The following is a 6,000-nucleotide window of genomic DNA, read 5'->3' on the forward strand; positions in this document are numbered from 1 at the left end:
TGTTGCCTGCGGTCGAGAATTTGGATCTTGGTTACGACAAACCTTTTTGTTCCGCCTTTGCCGAGAGATATTACGGGGAAATGGATACTTTGCATCTTCTGTTTGGCGAAATGACGATAACTCCAAATGATGCGAGGTTCATTATGGGGCTAAGCATAGATGGTAAAGCCGTGAAGCACGAATCGTACACTCAAGAGCTTGAGTGGGACAAGATTTATGCGTTCACCAAGGAAGTGTTCCAATGGGATGAGGAGATGACCAAGTCACAAATGCTAGTAGGCAAACACAAGTAGAGGATTTTCCATCTCTCGCAGTTGAGAAAGCTCTTCCGTGGAACAAAGAAACTTCGTGCTAAGGGAAAAGAGGTAACAAAGGAACGTATCTTCGCCACGACCAATGCGTATGTCCTCTACGTCCTGGGATCTGTTATCTTTCCCGACGTTTTCGGTGCCCGTGTGAGCGCCAACTTTATTCAGCTGTTGCAACCATTTCACAAGATCCCAGGAGTACTCTTGGGGCACTGCCATCCTTGCACAGTCGTTGAACGAGTTGAGAAAGGCTTTCAGGGCTGACAGGAACCAAATCAGAGGTAATATGGCTTTTCTGCAAGCGTGGATATATTTGCATTTCCCAATATTTGCTGCAATGGATTTTGAGAACAAGTAATGGGATGGAAAATTTATGGAGACATGTACATCTACAAGAGTAAGGAAAAGGACAAAGATGCGGTTTATTTGAAGTTGCGACGCCAGTTGGACAACTTGATGACGAAAGATGTTGTCTTTGACCCTTACAAGGGGGTTTGGCCAAAGGAAAAGGAAATATGGTTGGGTGAAAAGAGAAAACTGATTATTTTGGGCCGTTGTTTCACCCAAGAGGATATGTAATGTATAACCCGACGAGAGTCGCAAGACAATACAGATACATACAAAAAATCCCAAAGGGAGCACAATAAGTTTAAATCGATGTGAAGAAAACCAAGTCATATGATAATGATGTTGATATTTTTCACGACCCTTTACCATCATGTACATATTGGAATGACAGAAGGTTCAACGGATATGCTATGGATGGTCAATTGGAAACAGATGATGAGGCAATTCCGGGTTACATGCCATGGTACCTCAATATTTCGCATACTCGAGTGATACAAATGGATGAGAGGCCCCGGATTAAGTACAAAGATATCGCTCTCGAATTCCTGGTGCATATTATTTCTCAATTACGGTTTTGTCAATTATTTTAGCATTATTTGTTTAATGTTTGTTGTTTAAAATGGAAACAGAGAAGACGAATCGGGCACTTGATATCTCAAGCACAGCTAGACATCAAGCAAGGGAAAAATGTTAAGGCCAATGAGAAGCTAATTGATGAATTGAACAGTCTCGAAGATATAGAAGCGTGTGAAAAATTTGGGGAAAGGTGAATGAGGAGGAGCCAACGAAAAAGAGGAAGAGAGCCGCCCCAAAAAAGTATTCTGAAGGTGCATCGAGCAGCGCCCCAACTGCTAAACGAGGACGAGGTGGTCATGGTCGTGGACATGGTCGTGGTGGGGATGTTGATGAATGAATGGTTTCAAACTTATGTCTTTAACTATGGATGATTATGGTGTCAAAACTTATGTCCTAAACTTATTGTCGAATTATATTTGGTTATATTCCTAGTTTATGAACGACTGAATCTGGTTTATTTTGAAAATTATTTGTGTTTGTCCAAGACGCGACAAAAGAACCAACTACAATGTTTGTGTGCAAAAAATGCATGATTCTGTAAAACTTTTCAGCCACAATCGGTTTACATGCACCTGTATAAAATCTGATTCTGACAATTCTCCAGGGGGACAATTTCAGAATCGGGTTTTGAAGTTGCACCACATAGACCGATTCTGAAAATTTTGTTCACCTGGTTTTTAAGTTTGCAGAATCGGTTTATAAGGGTAATTTTAAAGTCCGATTCTGACAAAACAAAAAAATCCAGAGTTTCACAATCGGTTTATGTGGGCATCCCATGTAATCCGATTCTTGTGAGGAAAAGTGACAATGTTTATGTATCTTTTTTTTGCCAAGAATCGGATTACAAGTGACACATTAAAACCCAATTATTGAGAGGCAGATTTTGACAACGTTTATAATCGGTCTGTTGGCATCACTTGTAATCCGATTCTTGGAAGGAAAAGTGGCAGTTCTTCTATAACTTTTTTCGCCAAGAATCGGATACATGGGCAATATTAAAATCAGATTATTGAGAGGCACAATTTTTATGATTTTGCAAGGACACAATCAGACTATGTGGACATACCTAAACTCCGATTGTTCGAATTGAATTTGAAAAAAAATAGTCGTTGAGTCTTTATCTATATAAAGACAACCTCTTTGAGCCACTCCCACATCACACACTTAGCCTAGAAAATGGAGTGGGAATCGCATGAAGATTTGTGTCTCGTTAAATCGTTTGCTAATACGTTCCGTGAACGTCCGAATGAAATCTATTCAATGTTTTGGAACATAGTTAAAGAGTTCTTTTATGGGCGTACTGGGAATCCCAATAACCGCAAATGGAGAGACTTGGCATTCCGATTCAACTACATAAAAAGTGCAATGCGAGAGTATGTTAAAGTTAGAAATATGGTGTATCAACATCATCCACAAGTTCCTCTTAGAAAAAAAGTGAGCAATCCGATAATATTTATACTTATGTCATCGTTAAAAGTTCGCATACTAACATTTAAGAATTCACTGAATTTCAGCTGCAACGTTTCAATGAGCTATGGAGAATTCGTAATGGAGAAACTAAGTTCATTCACCACAGAGAATATACGACGTTGTACCGACGTGCTCGGAGGTTCATTGACGAACATTTGATGTGTCAAATTCTAGAATACCCATACTGAATCATATATATATGTAATGCGCTAATTTCCTAAACTATGTAATGAATATTTTGTTTCTAAAAGTAAGGCATAATCGGATTATATGGGCATATATAAACACCGATTCCCTCAATCGGTTTATTTATGTATTGAAAAAACCCGATTCTGGGTTTACTTCATCCTTTGAAAAAACTCAACCTAGAATCGGTTTATAACTGCACTAACATCAACCGATTCTGGATCGAGTTTTGAAAAAAGAATAATCAAGTTTTTGATGATGAATTAATGGTAGTTGAATTCAGGATTAACTTGATTGAACATCATTTAATCACCCAAATTAGTACTAATCAATCAGTGGTAGTTTTGCCATTTAGTAAAATAATTGGATAAGAGTTTATCCATTTTACTTCAAATTATTCTTTTTAGCCTTGTAGTTGTAGGCCCAAATTAATCCAGTAGACCCCAATTTAGCCAGGTTATTATTTGTATAAATAAAAGATTTTTTAAACATTTAGAGATTTTTAGGTTAGGATGATCTAATTTTAACCAAAATGACGTAGTTTGGATTTTCACTTTTGTAGTAACGTAATGGTTTCGTGTGTGAATTCCTAGCTCCTCTCACCAGGGACGGAGGCAAATGGAGACAAATGGGTTTACAGACCCTACTTGTTTTCAAACTTCAGTTTAAATAAACTTGGTATTTTTGTAAATTCAACCATCTGTGGGGACAAAATAGGTAGGAGGGATATGAAAATTAAGATTTCCCTGATATTGACCTGAGACTATTAAGCCGTAGCTCCGTCACTGCCTCTCACGAAATACTATTAGTCATTCTTTGTGGCAGGTAACAAGTCTAGTTCTGGAAAGCAAAATAGAGATTATTGATCCTCTTTCGCAGTATTTTAATGGATGAAAAGAAAAAGGGATTTTAATAAAGTACCACACTTCCAATTTGCAGTTTAAGAAAATGTCACCGTTTTTTTCAGAGTTTATTTAATGCCACACGTTTGACCTTTTCCATCCAAAAAAAATGTTGCCATCAGTTAGTGCATAGGTGGCATTTATCCAGCTTAGTAAAAGACATATACACCCTCAGCTTCTCTTGCCCTTTCTTCACTTTAGTCACAACTCTATCTCTGCTTAAACATCTCAACTCCATTTACTCCAGCCATCACCCTGTAATCTGGCATACTCAGCTTCACCAGGACCACGGACAGCTTAACCTCCTTTTAACCTCCTTTCTTCATTTCCAACAATCTCTGCCTGCGAACACATCAGAACTACCACCAAACTGCAGCGGCAACAATACCAGATGCACCATTTCACCTCATAAACATACATCTCCTCATACCATTTCCAGTGCCAATTCAATTTCATTACCAGCACATCTGTTACCCATCTCGCTTGCAATATCGCCATGTCCAGTTCAACAGCATCATACCCATCCGTAATCCATCATCGATTCCTCCTTGTTCTTGGGTTCACTGCACCTGCAACATCCACCAGTAAAACTCTCCAGCATCAACATTGTCATGTCACCTGTCCTAGCATTCATCTAAGTCACCAAATACCCATGGAACTCTGTAGCAACACTTCAGTTCCATGGCAATTCATCACCAACCATCGCAGTCATTTTCTCTTGCTTCATCTCAAGAGCCTACAACAACTCCCTGCAGCTCCTGTGACATTAACCAAGCACAAACCACCTTGTACACAGGCTCAACTGGTAGAAACTGAGCTTGAAGAGGTGAAGAAAAAACCATTTAGGACTTTTATCGAACACTTAATGTGCCATTCTCATCTTGGTGTAACATTGAAATTTCTAGCGCTTCTAAACTCACCGAAACACCTGCAAATTCACAACAAGCCATGACATCACCACCAGTATCAGCCACCAATACTGCTTCATCACGACAACCATCAGATCAATATCTTGATCTCTATCGGCGAATCAAACCCAATGTTCAATTTATTCTCAATTATCCACGACTGTAGCTCAGTTCAATTTCATCATTGTACCCTATCAATTCTTCTTCATCTTCCATTTCTAGAGATCGACAACAACATCAACTCCAAATGTTCATCTCAATCACCAAAAACACCTCCAATTTTAAAACAAATCCTCAATTTGAACCTTCACAATCTCAACAAATCTAATTCTCATATCCATCTTCATTTTCTACTCGATATCATCTCTCAATTTCTCTGTTTTTTTCTCGACCTAGTTCTCGGCAATAATAGCAGCAGCTGCTGCTTTTCTCCTCTCTCAGATTCTTTGTTCTGCTTTCTCCTAATTAGCGATTCACAAGTCTTTAAGGATTGTGAAGGGTAAATAGGGAATTATAACATATTTTCTTGACTTGATCAACGCATATAGACCGGTTTGGTAGGCCCTGACGGAATATTTAACTGTTGTGGCATTTAATTAACTCTGAAAAAAACGGTGGCATTTTCTTGAATCGGGATTTGCAAGTGTGGCAGTTTGTTAAAAATCCCAAAAGAAAAAGACAAATCGAGCTTTCGTTTATGTTGGCACTGTACACCAACATCTTTAATATCCCTTGGGTGACTGGGTCCTTCTTCCGGTAAACAGAATCCTTTTGATTGGAAAATAGTACGGATATGGATAATATTTCTCGTGGGATTTGGTACTCGTGTAACAGCTTTGTAAAGTCATCTTTCCGATGTGAAAATCAGATCTTCGCGGATGTGTTAATTGCGCGTTGATTATAAGCATTCTTTTGTACGCTCGTGGTCTGGTCCAAGGCTATACCGATGAAAATGATCCTGCACTGGGAGAGTGCAACCCAAGGTGATCAATATTAAGGAGCACCAAGAAAAAGTAATTAACTACTAGCTTCCAAGGTGCAAGATATGTTATTATGCTAGCCAACCCATTCTAATTAAGAGTGCTTTTCATCATTAAGTTTTAACTTAAGATCATGGGTTCATATTTGATTATTTCTTTTTCCTACCTAACATTCAGTTTGAAGCCGGTCCTCCAATTCCAAGGACCCTATGCAAAAACTTTAAAAAGTTATTATCATTGGATGTACAAACATCTAAAGGCAAAAGGTTATTAAGGATCATTAGCGAGTGTTTGGAAATTTGTCAAGGGACATTTTAAGAAG

This window comes from Papaver somniferum, chromosome 5 (genome assembly GCF_003573695.1).
Source record: "Papaver somniferum cultivar HN1 chromosome 5, ASM357369v1, whole genome shotgun sequence".
In the NCBI taxonomy this organism is placed as follows: Eukaryota; Viridiplantae; Streptophyta; class Magnoliopsida; order Ranunculales; family Papaveraceae; genus Papaver; species Papaver somniferum.